Source organism: Cavia porcellus, unplaced genomic scaffold (assembly GCF_034190915.1).
Source record: "Cavia porcellus strain 051 isolate PalLab524CR breed Dunkin Hartley unplaced genomic scaffold, mCavPor4.1 scaffold_21, whole genome shotgun sequence".
In the NCBI taxonomy this organism is placed as follows: Eukaryota; Metazoa; Chordata; class Mammalia; order Rodentia; family Caviidae; genus Cavia; species Cavia porcellus.
Window position 1 is genome coordinate 56,579,602 of NW_026947504.1, and position 17,542 is coordinate 56,597,143.

A 17,542-nucleotide genomic window follows, 5' to 3' on the forward strand; every position below is an offset into this window, starting at 1 on the left:
AAACAAATTTCCCTCCAGGATTCATAGTCCAATAATATCAGAAATATATATTGAGCACCTGCTTTGTGCTCACAGTGTTTGATGCTGGCTTTGTAAACATGCGTTAATGCCAGGATTGGCGATGGATTTTCTGGACAGCCTCACACCCCCCACGTAAGCACATAAGAGCATGCAGCCTTAAGGGAGGACTTAGGGCTCAGCCTCCAGGTGCCCCCAGTATGAGCCTACGCAGTCGCCTTACAACTGTCAGAGGACCCTCAAATATCCCAGTGAGCAGGAAAATACATCCATATTAGAATCCCACATCTTGCGAGGAGGGGAAATGCATTACAGGAGCCAATGGCTGTCTATAAATGATTCTGTTTAAGGAATATGAAAATAAAAATAAAAATAATGAAACACAAGCTTACATTTAATGTGCAGAAGATGAGAATGTTCACAACAGCCCATAAACACTTCTACCTCCAGCTCTCGCAGCTCACAAAGATAATATTCCTCACCTCTTATACTTGCATTTGTACTCACTCACAATGAACTGTAATGGTCTGTGGCTCACTTACCCCCACCGCACCCCCCGGGCATGGAGTTCCTTGGATGCAGTCACTGCTTTGTTCACTATTGAGCGCACAGTGCTGGGCACGGTGCTTTGTACCACGGAGCAAGGCTATGAATGTCGGATGGATGAATGAACAAATGAAGTGGCATAAGAGCAAATGAAGGGACTGAGGAGAGATTTAGAATAAATGAGGCCTGATAGCAGCAAAGACTTGGAAAAGTGTAAGTTCCCTGGGCATTGGTGGAGTGGCAGGTAAAAAAAACAAACACACTGATGCACTGGGTGGGTCAGTGGCAGGAGAGCAGACTGGAGAGAGTCAGGTTGTGGAGCGCTTCATGTGCTGGGGAGGTTGGATAAAATCCTGGGCAAAGAGAAGACTGGTTTTGTGTCTTCCTTGAGTCCTCCAGGCCCCTTAAATTACTCATCCTGCCAGGCACATCATCATCTAGCCACATTTTAGTAAAAAGAAAATGTGATGAGAATAAGCATACCTATGGCCTATTCAACAACAAAATACCCAATTTATAAAACCCAATTTAAAAACAGGCAAATGATTTGAAAAGCCATTCCTCAAAAAAAAAAAAAAAAAAAAAAAAAATATATATATATATATATATAGCCAATAAATTCAAGAAAGATGACGAATCCACAGGGCAAGGCCATTCAAAACCACAATGAAAGCCAGGCACGGTGGCACATGCCTGCAAGCCCATAACTCTAGAAAGCTCAGGCAACAGGATTGCAAGTTGGAGCCCAACCTGGACGAATTAGCAACTCAGTGAAAACCTGTCTCAAAGTTCAAAAAAAATTAAAAGCCTGGGGCTACAACTCAGTGTGAAGGCTAGTGCTATTAAACAAAAAAAAATAATGAGACACTACTTGACACATTTATCAAATAAACAGAAAATTGTAAGTATCGGTAGGGAGAAAAATGGTAAGGAGAAAATTGGTAAGGAGAAAAATGGAACTCTTGTGCATTGCTAGTGACAATGCCAAACAAGTAATACTACTGTTTTAATTACTTTTCTTGTTGCTGAGACAAAATATCCATTGCCCAAAGTTAAAGGAGGAAAGGTTCATACTGGCTTACAGTGTGTAGAGGTTTCAGGCCATAGTCCAGTGGCTCCAAGGAGGGGCAGCGTGGCAGAGGGACATCAGAGAGCAGAGACAGTTCACAGCATGGCAGGCAGACGGCGGCGGCAAGCACCAAGTGGATCTTCCTTCTTTTCCCCTTATATTCCAACCAAGGTGTCAGTCTATTGATTGGTGCCACCCACATCCAGGGGAGGGTGCCTATTAGCCACCCCTAGAACTCTGCTACACCAGCTACACGCCCTTAATCCCAGTACCACACACTGTAGATGCAGCCACTTCTGAAAAACCACACTTATGAGTGCATGAGGCTTTGGGGGACATCTAGACACAAACCATAATAGCGGATTCTTAAAAGTTTAATTACCATATTATCCAACAGTTCTACTTCTAGTATATACTCCAAAGAACTGAAATCTGAGACAAGAGCAGATAGTTGTGCACAAATGTTCACAGCACCATTTTTCACAAGAACTAAGAGGTGAGAACAACCCAAATATTCATTAACAGATGAAAAGACAAACAAAATGCGGCATATATATGCAATGATTCTTCCATGAAAAGGAAAGAAGAGAAAAAGGAAACTCAGATACATGCTACAACATAGAGAGAATCTTGAAAACAGTACATAAGATACAAAAGGACAATTAATTATGTGATTCCACTTACATGAGATGTTGAGAACTAAGAATCCCATACAGATAGGCACTAGGGGTAGAAAAAATGAAAAGTTATTTTTTAATAGGTACAAAGTTTCAATACAGGATGTCAAAAACTTTATGAAGATTGTGATAGTTGTACAACATTGTGAATATTCTTAATACCACTAAAATAGACACTTAAAATGGTTAGCTTTACATTATGCAGGTTTCACCTCAAAAAAATTCAAATTAAGCTCTAGTACTGAGTCAGTGCCATTCGCAGACCGTGGGGGAGCGAACGAGGCCTTACTAAACAGCAAGCCATCCCTGCGAACCAGCACCACGCGTGGGCCACTGCCAGTAGGGAGACAGCCAGACCCAAGCCCCTTCCAGTACTCGGGCTGGCAAACAAAAACCAATCCCCAATCCCCACCATCACCACCATCAGCAACTGACTGCCTGGAAAAACACAGCCTGCAATGATAGCGATTGAGGTGAAATGCAGTTCAATGCTTGTAGTGTTCTGGTGTTTCCCTGACCTTGCAAGTCTAAGGCCAGTGGACTGGTCATCTACACAAAGGATAGCGGTACACAATGTGGCATCTAGGGGGGAATCTCCTTCTGAAGGTGTAGCCATTGTTAATTTCTTGTTATGTTGTTTTGAAGTCCTGTATCATTTTCATTGTTTGATTTTGTTATATCCAATGGCAGGGCAGTTATTTCAAAGATAGCAAGATATCATATGGTAGGATTTGTATTTACTATTGTCTTGTTTTGAAGTCCTTTATTGCATTCATGGTTTGTTTTGTTTTTATTGTTTCTACTCTATTTTTTTCTGTTTGATTTTCATTATGTCTGAAGGTATCTGCAGCTATTTTGAAAACAACAAAAGGCATTATGGTAACAATTATTTCATATTTTTTGAGTCCTGTATCACTTGCACTGGTTTGTTTTGATTGGTTTTATTCTGTTTTATTTTCCTTGGTTTTATCCCCTTTAAAATAAAAAAATTAAATTTAGAAGTTCTAGTACTGTTTTCTTTGCCTCCACAAACTTAAAGAATTCCTCTCTCAAATTCAGTTTTGAACATGTTGAGTTGGATTTTTCCTCTGTCCTCCTTCCATTCTCTTTCCATGACATATTTAAATCATCCCTTACCCCTAAAAGTTTTGCTTAAGATTCAGAGTCTCCAGAAGGCCGTTATGGTTTGAATGCATCCCCTAGAGGTGTGGTTCAGGTGCTGGGAGCCCGGACCCCAATGTGGGGGTACTAAGAGGTGGGACAGCCCTAAGAACAGTCCTGCTGGGCGTGGCAGCACACACCTGTAATCTCAGCACTTGGGAGGCTGAGGCAGGAGTGTGAGCTAGTTGGGACTACATAGTGAGATCCTGTCTAAAAAAAAAAAAAAATCAAACAAAAAAGGAAGGAGGAGAGATGAGTCCAACTGGTGGAAAGTGATTAGGCTATTGGAGTCACCACCTTTGGAAGTTTTCATGAGATATCAACCAGTTCTCTCAAAAGTAGATTGTTATTTTTTAAAAAATCAGGACCAGCTTCTCTCTGTCCTGTGGGCTCCTGTTTTGCTGCATGATCATTTATGCACCCTGTGGTTTTCCTTCTTGTTTCTATGCTGTATTATAATGCAGCCACAGGGGTCCTCACCTAAGACCAAAATGACAAGGCTGCCTGGTCTTGTTTTGGGTTTTTTTTTTTTTTTTTTTTGGTACCAGGAATTGAACTCGTGACTGCGTGCTTGCAAGGCAGGCGCTTATACCACTGAGCTAAGCCCCTGGCCCTAGGCTGCTTGGTCTTACACAGTTAGCCTCCAAAATTGTGAGCTAAAGATAACAAATCCCTTTTTAAATAAAGTTCCTAGCCTCTACTATTTTGTTACAGCAACAGAAAACAGACTAATAGAGAGAAACAGCATCTCTCATGGTTAAGTTTACCTGGCTCCCACTAAGGTTTTTACCTAAATTATTACAGACATCTAAGACACTACATTGTTAGTGCATGTTTTTAAGCACATGAAAATAACAGTCATCACCTCACACACAAGAAATGTGATTTGCTTGCCTACCAGTGGGTCTAACACTATCATGAATCTGTGAAAGAAAGGCTTCTACCAACTTGTAAGAGGAAGAAAATATTCACCTTGTGCTCTCAATAAGTGCCATGTCCAGGTAAGACTTTTTTGAGAGCATGAGCCAATAATAGGACAGATAGGGAGTCCAAGAAAGACCCCTGAGGGCCAGGAGCACAACGAGGCAGTTCTCTATTCTGAGTACTTGTCAGTCACTGGTCACTGGAACACTAACGGATGTTCACCAGTATTTCCTGTAATTGCCATTCTTTTTGCCACAGAATTCTTTTCTCATTTCCTCAGGGAAGATCTGACAAGAAGAAAATGAGAGCAATAGCTTCAGAGAAAAGGTTTTTGAGTTTCAAAAGTCTAGGACTTGAGGCATAAACAACAGATTTGGAATAAAGTGTAATCAGCTGGAGCCAGTTTTCCCTGTTCCCCAGAGCTAGATAAGGGTTTCTTCTCCTGGGGAAAGGAGTAAGAATCAGAGGTTTAGAAACTGCTAAGCCTCTCCAAAGAATGCTGGTCCCTGCCCTACTCAAATCAATTGCTGCCTGTGTCCTTAGGGAGCACCAGCCCCCCATTTCATGGTAGCAGAGCCCAAAGCTGCAGGAGGACCAAGTCCCACAGCGCAGAGGCAGGATTGGAGACACTGGGGCTGCGTATAAAGGTAGGTGGTGTCAGTCTGCTTTGTGAGCTTCCTGCAGCCCTGGAGTAATCAGAGAGCAGCATTTGTGTGCAAGTACAAGGGAGAGCCTGATGGCGCCTGGAAGGGAGACCCAAACTAAGCGAGCAGATGGGTGACACACGGTCCCACGGGTAATACAGGCTGACAAATGATTGGTCACCACCTAAGGATGAGGATGACCTGGCCAGTGTATGCACAGAGGATGAGCTGGAACCAGAGCACCTCACTGCTATAACAGGGCACACAGCAGCCCTCACCCACCAGCCCAGGCTTAAACCTGGGAGACAGAGAGCAAACCGTGAAGTGACTTAGGTAGTATTTCTGCCTTGTGTGCATCACAGCTTCAACTCAGAAATTCTGCAGCTGATGGAAGGAACAAAGTAGTTGTTCCTCTTTAAAAACCTGAATTTGTGGTCTCTGATTCCTGCCTGCCACATATTGATGTGTTTGTTGCTTATTAATATCCAGTAAAATCACATTTCTCTCAAAGAATTCTAATATCAGTCCATGATGTGAAAACCACATATATTCACAATTACCCCCTGAAAAATCTCTTAATTTACTCATAAAAATGTAGTGCTGTGCCATAACTCAATTCAAAGCTGCCAGCTTCTCCTCTAGCTTTGAAACAGATTGCTACTTCTATTTTCCAATTGAGAGCCAAATATAGTAACTAGCTTTTGTTTCAAAGTATGTTGTTCAAAAACTTAAAAATAAGTGTTTATCTCTTCAAATTCACATAGTTTACGATTTCATCGCACAGAGAAACTGAGACCTGCTAAGGGTCTCACTCTGGGAAACTTCTGGTTGAATGCAATGAAAGGTGACTCTCACTCATAACCAAAACTGTCACCTCCCTTTCAGGGCGCCTGCTAAACTCACGGGGTCTTCCCACATGTGTTAGTGTCCCCTTTCAATCTCAACTTATTGAGTGCTGAGACTTGTATGAAATGAACATTCTGGAAGCCATGTCAGCTGTAACTTCACAGCTACCCTGAGGCTGGACTGACTACCACTTCACATTCACCAGAAGACCCTCTCAGGCCAGAGCATTCATCAGACATGTGTTCTGGAACATTCTATAGGTGAGTCAGAGGAGAAGTTGACTTCAGAGCTTACACAGCTTCACAGCAAAAGTCCCCATGAACATGCCTGCACAGCCTCTCTCCCTTACCACCATCCCCTGACCTGCACTTGGCCTCCAGGCTCCAGCCTCCCAGCCCTCTCCGCCCCCTTTCCACACCTCACCACTCCGCCTTTGGTGTATACTTCATAGATTCGAACTACACACACACACACACACACACACACACACACACACACACACCAACAACAACAATCAACTCAGCAAAAGGATTACCTACCACAATCCACCCCACTGAAAGGTAAAAAAAGACACATTACTATTACACATTTACTCATTCTGAATAGGATCTGAATTTAATTTAGTATCTTAACAGCTGCCACTTACGAATGAGCTAAATGCTAGACACTTTATATGTGTTGTCCCAGTAATTTCCTATAACAACCCCTGAAATGTTCTCCAGTTCACAAATAAGGGAACTAAGGGATCAGCAAAGTGAACACTAAACATTCAAGTCACAGCTCAATCTAAAATGCATAGTTTGATTTGCATCACTTTGTCTTCCACCTGAGGAGAGTGACACAATTTTCCTACCTAAATTCCTATTTCATGTTAAGACAGTCAAAGTTTGAGATAATCACCTTGGAGTAGGAATCAAAGTAAAAATACAGCCACAAACCCTAGTGTAATCATGCCCAAGAATGCAGACTACCGTCCAGCTGATCCGAGCTCACCAATACACCTTTCTGTTGGAGGGATCACGTAATACAATCCCAACCAGTGAAACATAAATGGGGTGGCACTGGATGAGGATCCTAGGAAAGCACTACATAAGGGAAAGATCAATCCTTCCTTCTTGTTCTTGTCTGAAATACAGATGCCATGCCTGGAGGTTCAGCAGAGCCATCTTGTGTCACAGAAATAAAAGCCACCCGCTAAAAGGACAACACGGAAAGTTAGACCCCTGACACATGGCAGAGACATGTTTCAACTATGATCACCTAACCCTCATCTACTCTTTAAGAAAAAAAAATAAAGTGTTGAAGAGCTGCATACTAAGGCCTTTTGCGATTTGCAGTCAAACACATTCCGTCACTTACAGCTACTAAATGGTCTCTTTCCCGCTACAGGATGCTCCACAACTGTACCCCAGCCAAAGACTGATTGCTGCCTGCTTCACTCAGACATCTATCAGAGTCTTTCCTCCTCGAATTTACAAAAGTCAAACTTGTCCTACCTGGGGACAGATAGAGCATTTAGCAAATACAAATGAGTGAATCAAAGGTACACAGGTTGGACCTTAGGGAGTGGATGATTAAAAGGATTAAAATAATCATATGCTCTTGGGGAAAGTTCTTCTCATATTTCCATATTTGGTTTTTAATAACCAACTCTACCTGGCTAGGAAATGTATCTGCTGGGTCTCAGAAAGGCTCCTGATGCCCAATGAGATCTGAAAAACGGACTTAAGGTCGGAAAGAGAAATTCTGCTGTGTCACTAAAAAAAAACCACTAAGTGAGTTCCCTAATGATTCTGGGTTAGGAGTTTTGAACATCTGAAAACCAAAGGAGACACTAAGTCTGCTGAAAACAAAGGCGCTCGTAGGTGGATTGGCAGCCACTGTTGCCCCGTGAGTGTTGGTGAGGATGTTAACAGGAGTGAATGTGACTGCAGTGGGGTTTGTCAGATTAATACCCACATTAAAAGGCACAGAAGAAGTCATGGCCTTTCTGGACCACTGTTTGTCACTTAGCAAGCAAGAGCTTCATAAAACTTGCGATGTTGCAAAAACCCCTATACGTATCAAAAATTTAGACATTAACCCCTGTTTACAACATTTGTTCACAGCATACAGCCGAGAACCTTTTTAGTAAATCACTTGAGATAAGCTGTCTGGCCCCAAATAAAAGATGTTTGCCAATTTCTTGGTAAGGCAAAAGAAGAGCTCTTTATCAAAAGCATATTAGCATATTTTGCCTCATTAATAACTTCACTGCAGCATTAATTTGCCTAATTATCACATTTGGAATTCAACATGGTGTCTAATTAATTCCAAACTCCAAAAACAAACCCAGACTCATAAAGCACACCAACATGCTCCTGCTTCAGCAGCCTCCTCTCCTTGGCGTGTGTGTCTATGTAAGCCTTCCGAGTCTGCTCGGTGAATTCATTCCTTATTGAGTCCTATGTAATAAAAATCCATTATTTTAATAAAACTGTGTCTTGTAACGAGACGATTATCCTCCAGGCCTAGCAGGTTTTGTTTTCTAAATCACCTGCAGCTCTCTTTCTCTCAGCATTTTGTTGCTGTTGCTATTTTGTTGTTGTTAGCCTTTCCTAAAGTTTGCAGGAGTATACAAGGGGTAATGGAAACATGTGAATATTTAAATTTTTAAAAATGTATTATGGTAGAAGACCCATTGCCAAGAATCATGTGTGCTCAAAATAAAGGGGCATATTTTCAGTTTGAAGGTGCTAATGGCAATGTTTTATTTACTATAATAAATTTTTAAAACATTTTTTAACATTCACTGTAATTTCTGATCACACCTCTTCTACATCAAGAACTGAGGGATCATGCTGGTTTTTGTTTTTGTTTTCTTAAAGAACTGTGTCATCTCCTTTCTTTAGCAGTCAATGCCTTCAGCACTGAGTAAACCCACAGTATTTGTTCACATTTCTCTTCCACGGAAGTCTTTCTACCCAATTTTCAGAAGCCCTGAATAAACACTAGTCAACATTATCAAAAATAAACATCGGAGCATATCTGGTGCCTCCCGAAAGGCTCAAGCTCTGTAACAAATGAAACTGAAAAATTCTGGTTTCCAGGCTCAAAACAGCACCTTTTTATTCAATAGCATCACTCTCCTTCTCCCCTGAGGCTACTTCCCATAAGAATATTTGATTGTCACAATAGACCGCATGCATCTTTCCATTATAGTGGAAAAATACAGAAAAGACCTACATCTATATTACAGGAAGGAAATAATTGTTTAAGTAAATGCTGTCTCCCATATATCAGCTTTGGGGTTATTTTTAAAGCATTAAAGTTATGGCCAAGAACAGTCATGTCGAGTTGGTATACTGGGAATATTTTAGATTCTATAAGTTGCTGATGACCACCCAATGGGAAATGCCACTTGGGAAATCTCAGACATAAAACGTGGAGACTGCCATCTTCCAGTAATTTATTCCAACTCAAAGAGCAGATATTTATAGATTACAAGGCACATTCTGTTATAGGTCAGATCCACACCAACAACAATCTTCCCTAGGCAGATAATTTTCCATATGAATGTACATTTTAAAACTCCTAAGTTTAAAATAAGCTTAGTGTTTGTCTTCCTTTAAACCACGCTTGTGAACAAGAATAGCCTGAACTCAATAATTCAGCCCATGAATGTCACCAGTGGCTGAGGGCAACGTGTAGCTGCTTTGCGAGTTAAGTTTTTCTTTTCTGGTAAACCTAGCATCAACATCACTTTGGGCCTTCTGAGACCCCTGCCAGTATACCCATTATGAATAAGCTTAAAATGAATCCAGGAAATTTTCACACTACACAATCCTATGATGGGTGGAAGACCAGTCAAGGTCTTAATATAGCTATCTTCATAGCAATGAAAGTAGATTACAAATTTCTCGTTTACAGGGAAAATCAGGCCTCAGAAAATCATCAGCCACCAAGCCTTCAAAATATAATTAATCTCTTTCAAGCCAATCTATGAAATACCACTACCATTCAGCTTCTTTTACCCTGGCCATGAGTCTGTCCATCTGTGTTGCTGACCATGGCACACCTGCCTTTACCCCTTGCCAAAAGGAAGATAGAACAGAACCAGAGACTCACTGGGCCACCAGCCTTCCCCCACTGACAGACATAAGCTTTGCCTAAATCACGGGCAAAAGAGAAAACACATGAAAAAGGTCTTTCATGTTCCTCTGAAAAGAGACACGAATCCACATCATAAAGCTGCCATGCCATCAGAAAAGATTTACTAGTTTTCCAGGAGATACAAAGGATGAGAATGACAGGGTTCTGAGGTTAAACAGAATAAGCAAGGAACTCTATGAGCAGCACTGGCCACCTCCTCTCCCTGTATTCTTACTTTTCTGAGCTCAGGAAGTGTGGAATACCTTTGCAAACCTAAAAAAAAAAAAAAAAAAAAAAAAAATTAAGTAGGAAGAAAAAAACCAAAAGCATTTTTTTAATCCTTCATGCTCAATAAAGACTGTGCAGACATAAAATCCTTCATTTAAAGGCCTGCAGTTTTAATATAAAATATATTATACAGGAAAAAGATTTTATTACCATTAAATGCTTGCTGCAATCCAACAAAAGAGGAAACTGACCTTGATTCTAAACCTCCAGCCTTTTTTCTCTTTACTATTCTTAAGTATTTACTGAACATACTTTCATTATTTCTTTTGTTTTTGGAGAAATAATGATTTTTCCCTAGAAGTTTAAAAAATGTACATTGTTTTCTCAAGACAATCCAGCACACTGTTTCAGAAAGAAATGCTAATGCAAGAATAATTCCTACTCTGGAGACTAAAGAAAGTCAATGTTGAAAAACAATGATGGAAACTGATTTCCTCTGGCCTTGCAGACTCAATTTAAGGGAGGAAAAAGGAAATTCAGAGAGCAACTGCTAAGGCAAAAGGAAGGTGAAAGATGAAAATATAACCCATCTGGAAGTTATAAATAAGAAATTCTTAGGAGAAAAAAAGAGACAAATATAGGATCATTCTTCCAGTAAAAATAGTCATGGATGGGTGTAAAACTAAGACATTATGATACATCACTAAGATTATGGATGTCAGTTAAAGTTCCAGAAGGTAACAAATGACACACTCAAACTGGACAATTGGAAATGAGTAGTGATTAGACACAGAGAGGAAAACTGTGGTGAGGGCAGGAGTTTCAGCATTCAAAAGAGAACCCATCCTGCTAGGCACGGTGGCACACAGCCATTATCCTGGCACTCCAGGAAGCCGAAGGAGGAAGATCACAAATTGGAGCCCGGCTGGGGCAACTCAGTGACACCACGTCTCAAAATAAAAATTAAAAAGAGTGGAGATCTTGGGTTCAATCCCCAGGACAACAACAACAACAACAAAAAGCGTACAGTGGAGGAGAATGGAGAGAAGATGTGTAAGGACAAAGGACACCCAGAATGTAAAGGCTGAATAGTTTAAACAAACAAAAAGTACAATTCCATCAAACCAATCATTTAGAAACCTTCATAGTAAGATGATGAATTCATGTACACCTCTGATGTCAGGTAGCTCCTGATTCCAATAGAATTCAGCTCAGCCAATAAGGGTGAAAATCTGACAATTGAGCTTGAGTGTTTCCCACTGTAAAACAGGGAAACAGTACACACTTACTTACGAATCAAGCTAGGAAAGCATTTCATAGACTCTTGATAAATACTGGTTCCTCCACCTTGCCCATTCATGCTCTTTCCCTCTCAATAGGCACAATTGAATTCATATTGCAAAGCAAGTTCAATTAAGCATTTTTGTGAGTGTAGACATAGCTGTGTGCATCAGAAAATGACTCCATTAAGTCCACTATTAATTTCCATGATTTTGCCAAGCAGAGGATTAGCCAGGCAGTGAGCCCAAAGTGGCCAACTCAGATCTTTGAGTGATTCCCTCTTGTACCATGGACTCTCAGGCAGGCTCACGGGCAGTGGGACTAGATATGGTGAAATTGCTTTCTGGCATGTCATGTGCTCAGATTACAGTACAGCTAACAGATCTGTATCCTTCTGGACTTGATTCCCTTCATCCACCTTGAATCAGAAGCAAGTGAGTACTACAGCAGAACTGATGCCAGGTTACACACAAATTCCTTCTAAGAATCTAATGGTAAGCTCTTTTTAAAAAAGAACAATTCTTACCTGTTTCCTTTAGTCTTCTGAGACACTCTACATCTCATTCCCCAGGGCCATTCCCCCAGCACAAAATTTGCTACCACCCTCTTAACTTTCATGAGACACAAGGAAAGAAACTTTACAGCTCTTCTGCACTAAAATGTAATAACTTTCTCCACACGGCTGCACAAAGGATTTCTCTGGGAACAAGGGACCAAGTTTCACAGTTGCATAAATATAAACTAAAGTAGAAATCCATCTTTGAGTATGCAGGCGTGCAGTCAGCGTTCCCACTTTTCAAGAGTCTCAAGGTTATTCTTCACTGTGTGTTCTTTCGACTCGGCTTTAAAGTTAAGCTACTTTAATAATTCATGACATCATACCCATTAAAATATGAGTATTTTCTACCAAAGGAAGCAGCATTTTCCCCTCCTTTTGTGGTAGAAGAGGCCCAGACAAGAGCCTGCAGAGAAAAACAGTGACATTCTGCTGAAGCACTGATGAAGTTTCAGAGTGAGGCTTACAATTTCGCCTGTCACTGCACACAACCAGTTTTATCATGAAAACCCAGTGCCATATGCCAGAGGAGACAGGTTAAGCCTCTTAAACGTCCCTGACAACAATGAGCTTTCATTTGTAAAAAAGTAAACATCTGTCTCATGGGGAAATAATCCACAAAACAATGGGGATGGTTATTTGTTTGATTTATTGTGATCACAAGGAAGCAAGCAAGTTTCAGACATGCACGATATGTCAAAAAATGGAAAATTTCTTAAACATTTTAAAAAACAATTTGCAATCTTCTTTCAAAGACATCATAGAGGAGCTCATGTGCTATAAATATGTAGAGAGAGGAACTGCTGACTTCAAGTAAGACCAGCATCCATGCTTTGGCTCCGCCACTGCTAGCTACACATAGGGACAAAGTATTTAACTTCTCTGGGCCATATTTGCCATATCTCTAAATGAGAGTCAAAATTAAATCTATTCTACAAGGTGAAAGTGTTATGAGGCATTGATGATTTATGACTGGAGCTCTATGTAAACTGTACAGCAAAACAAATGTTAAGACATTTTGCTCTACACTTTTAAAAGCCAATAGGCAGAAGATTTATTACTCACATAGAAAAAGAAATCTCCTCTTACTTATGGATCTTTCCTGGAGATGCCTGCAGCCCCCAGCTTATCTCACTATAGCTGAGTGTACACATGAAGATGGTCACTTGAATGTCGCTTAGAAAAGCAGGAACCAAATAATCACTGCATGCTTGGGAAGAAGTAACAACTGCCATCATCAGCATCATCATCACCACTGCCATAATCTGTGATTCACCAAACCTCATTTGGGCTCTGCACTTCCTCCCTTACCCTAGGACATGGTACACACAAGAAGGGTGAGTCTGTGCTCTGAACTCCTTCTACTGTCCCCCCAGTTGGCAGGGCCTGCAAGAAGAGTGTAAGAACACATGCATTTGGCAGGTGGGCCAAACCAGAACCCCAAGGCCCAGGGCAACAACCAGGCCCCAGTGCACAGGTGCATATATGCCTTTGGGGGGCAGAGTAATCGGTGAGACCAGAGTAAACAGTGAGATCAGTGTCTGAAGCAGTAGTGAGGAACTTGCAATTGGATTTCGGAGAACTCAACCAACAGAAGACCAGTCCCGCATATCCAGAGACCAAGATCAGCTTCATACCCAGCACATTTCCAGGTTCTAAGAGGGACACTATCAAGAACTGTACACACCAGAGGTTTTACTACTTTAAATATCCCTCATTGGTCTGATTAGGTATCCATTTCCTGTCTGGTTAGATATCATCTTGTTTTGTTTTGTATTCTGTGGTTATTTTTGTATTTGAGTTTTTTATTTTGGTTTGTTTTTCCTCTCTCCTTCCTTTTTTGGCCTCCTTTTTCTTTCTTTCTTCTTTTCTTTTTCATCCTCTTTCTCTTTCTTTTTTTCACAATTTATATCTCTTACTTTTCTTTTTAGTATTCTTCTATTGATCTTTTTTCTCTCTTTCCTCAACTACTTGTTAAATTAAACTTTCAAGCACATAACCATTGTCTTTGCCTTTTATGATTACTCTTTTGTATACTATGTCATTCTTTCCCTCTGTGTCCTCCAGTTTCCCAAAACTTGGGTGATTATCCTTTGATCTCCAGCTTTGACTCTACTATATCTGACCTCATTCACCACTTTAGTCTATCCCCTACCCTTCTTAAACCTCCCCTATCCCCACAGTAGGGTAAAATCACTCCACTAAGGGAAAAATCATTGCGTAAAAGTGCACAACACTTGTTTGATTTAGTTATATTACCTTAAAGTTTGCTCTTGTAGACAGAGGTAATAGGTTAATAGTTGCCATTTTTGTCAGTAGTTAAGCTGTGCTTGAAACTACTGTTACCACTAACTGTATCCCTTTAATCAGGATTCCATACATATTATAAACAAGTTTTCTCTCTTGCATGACAATACTATGATTATCACTGCTGTAATCACCATTGCACCCCAGTATCAAAGAGGTGGAATGTAAGCCAAATAGTAATTTTGCATGCTTTACAAATTGAGAAGATAGGTTCTTGGGATAACTATAAAGAACTACCTACATCTAGAGGACATCCCTGAAGAACAGACATCTCCCAGGGAAGCCTCAATACTAGTGATAAAGTGTGTATCAAGAGAAAATGGCAAGCATCAACATAGAAAATGAAATAAAAAAGAAAATATAAAAGGATAAGATGCAGAATAAAATTGCAAACCCAAACCCCTAGCACACCCAGGACAAGCCTAGAACTCAATGAGAAAGATGAAATTGCAAATAAAACACTGGAAATTTCTGAAATGATAGAAACAGAAGTAATTGTTTAATTACTTGTTTAAGTGGGAAACATTGCAGAGTAAATAATGTCTCCGGAACAAATAAATGATACTTAAAATCAAAGATATTAGAGAACACATGGATTAAAAAATAGATGAGCTTAGAAAAGTGATAGTAGGGCTGGGGATTTAGCTCAGCAGCATAAGCACCTGCCTTGCAAGAGTGCGGTCATGAGTTCAATCCCTGGTACTGATGAAAGAAAGAAAGAAAGAAAGAAAGAAAGAAAGAAAGAAAGAAAGAAAGAAAGAAAGAAAGAAAAGAAAGAAAAGTGATGGTAATAAAAAGTGCCCAACATAGAAAAGAGATGGAATCCATGAAACAGATTCAAACAGAAATCCAAAAGAGTAAAATCTCCATTGAAAGTATACAGAGCAGGTTGAATGAAGGAGAAGATAGAATTTCGGATCTTGAAGAAAGAATTGTAGCTAGTGATCAATAACGAGCTCTTAAAAATACCAAGAAAACATGAAAAATCAATGCAGCAGCTATAAGATGAAGCAAAGGAAAATAACATAAGATTTATTTGGGTCAATGAGAAAGCTGGAGATAGCACAAATGCCATTTAAAAAACTTCACAGAAATAATCAAAGAAAACTTCCCAAGTATGACATATGAAGTATGCTTCATTTATTTGTATTTAACATACAAATAAATGAAGCATATAGAACTCCAAACAGCCATGACCAAAAGAAAACTACACCAAGACATAACAATTGAGATTCCAGAAATTTATGACAAGAACAGAATATTAAAAGTTGTTACAGAAAAGAAAGAGGTCACCTATAAATGAAAGCTGATCAGAAGCACATGAGACTTCTCAAGAAGGAGAAGAGTTTAGAGTGAAATATTTCAAGTTCTGAAAGAAAATAACCTCCAACCCAGACTGATACACCCTGCAAAACTATCTTTCAAAATTAATGGAGAAATAAGATACTTTCATGACAAAGAACAATTAAAGAAATTATCACCACCAAACCAACTCCACAAAGATATTCTAGACAGAGATAAAAATGACAACAATTCCAAGAATAACAACAGAAAGAAACCAGTAGGCAGGGCAAACAATTAAACAGAGGGGAAGAGCAGGGGACCAACAGCAGGAAAACACCATGACAAAAGGTAAGCCAAATGTATGTCAGTTATAACCATCAGTGTAAATGGCCTCATTTCACCAATCCAGAGAAACAGACTGGCAGAAATGGATCAAGAAATAAAACCTAACAATATGATATATATAACATACTTAACTCAGAAAGAAATTCATAAACTGAAAGTTGGAGGACAGAAAACAATCTTCCATGCAACAGGAACCCAGAAAAAAAGCAGTGGTAGCAATTCTGTTTGCAGATAATATGGGCTTTAAACCATGAATGATGAAAAGAGGTAAAGAAGGTCACTACATACTGGTTAGGGGAAAACTTCAAGGGAGATAACAATCATAAACATATATGCACCAAATAGAGGAGCACCCAACTATATAAGAAAATTATTAATAAACATGAGAAATCAAATAAAGTCATAACACAGTTGTAACAATAGACCTTAATACCACACAGTCATAAAGAGATAGATCAACTAGACAAAAAATCAGCAAAGAAATACCAGAATTGAGCCAAAACTGAGAACAAATGGACCTAGGAGATGTTTTCAGTGTTACATCCAAAGTCATAAGAATGCAAGTTCTGGGGCTGGGGATTTAGCTCAGCGGCATAAGCACCTGCCTTGCAAGCAGGCAGTCGTGAGTTCGATCCCTGGTACCAGTAAAAATGGAAAAGACCAAAAAAAAAAAAAAAGAATGCAAGTTCTTCTCAACTTCACGTGGAACATATACCAGCCCACAAAACATGCTTAAGTAAATGCAAAGGATTTGAAATTATTGCATGCATATTATCTGACTATAGTGCAATTAAATAGGAAATTAATGGCAAAACAAATTACAAAAGCTCAATAAACACGTGGAATTTAAATAACACCATCCTAAACAACCAATGGATTACAGGTGAAATAAAAGAAAAAATTAAACAATATCTACAACTAAATGAGAATGCAGATACTACACACTGGAACTTACAGGACTCAGTGAAAGAAGTCCTAAGAGAGAAATCTATAACAATGAATTCTCACATCAGGTACACAGAAATGGCACAAATAAACAACCTAATGTTATGATTCAAGTTTCCAGAAAAGAAAAGAGCAAGACAAACCCAAAGCCCATACAAGTAAGGAAATTACAAAGATCAGAACAGAAATGAACACAATTGAGACCAAGAAAATAATATAAAGAATTAATGCAGCAAAAGTTGATTCTTTGAATGAATAATAAAATTGGTAAGTCCTTAGCCAACCTTATGAAAAGAGAAAGAAAAGACTCAAAATCATGCATTGAGGAACAAAAAGGGTGAAATCATTGCAGAACCAGTGAAAATTCAGAAGATCATCAATACTTTAAAAATCTTGACTCTCATAGGATGGAAAACACAGAGGAAACAGACAGATTCCTAGGTACATATGAATTGCCAAAGCTGAATCACAAAGATACAAAAAAAATTCTGAATAACCCAATATTAGTTAATGAGATTGAAAATGTAATTCAAAACTTACCTGCAAAAAAAAAAAAAAAAAAAACCCAGGTCCAGATGGA

The 17,542-nt window shown here is 39.5% G+C and overlaps 1 long non-coding RNA gene across 3 annotated transcripts in view; it reads right to left on the reverse strand.

The window, feature by feature from the left end:
• LOC101789122 (uncharacterized) overlaps nucleotides 1–17,542 on the reverse strand; it is a 92,871-nt gene that overhangs the window by 31,986 nt on the left and 43,343 nt on the right. For 2 of the 3 annotated variants that reach the window (XR_010041804.1, XR_010041802.1), the window contains exons 2-3: nucleotides 4,444–4,682; nucleotides 2,318–2,356 (exon numbers count right to left, since the gene is read on the reverse strand). The exons of the other annotated variant lie outside the window; for it this stretch is intronic. This is a non-coding gene — a long non-coding RNA (uncharacterized LOC101789122). The remainder of the gene's footprint in view (nucleotides 1–2,317; nucleotides 2,357–4,443; nucleotides 4,683–17,542) is intronic. 3 annotated transcript variants of the gene reach the window in all.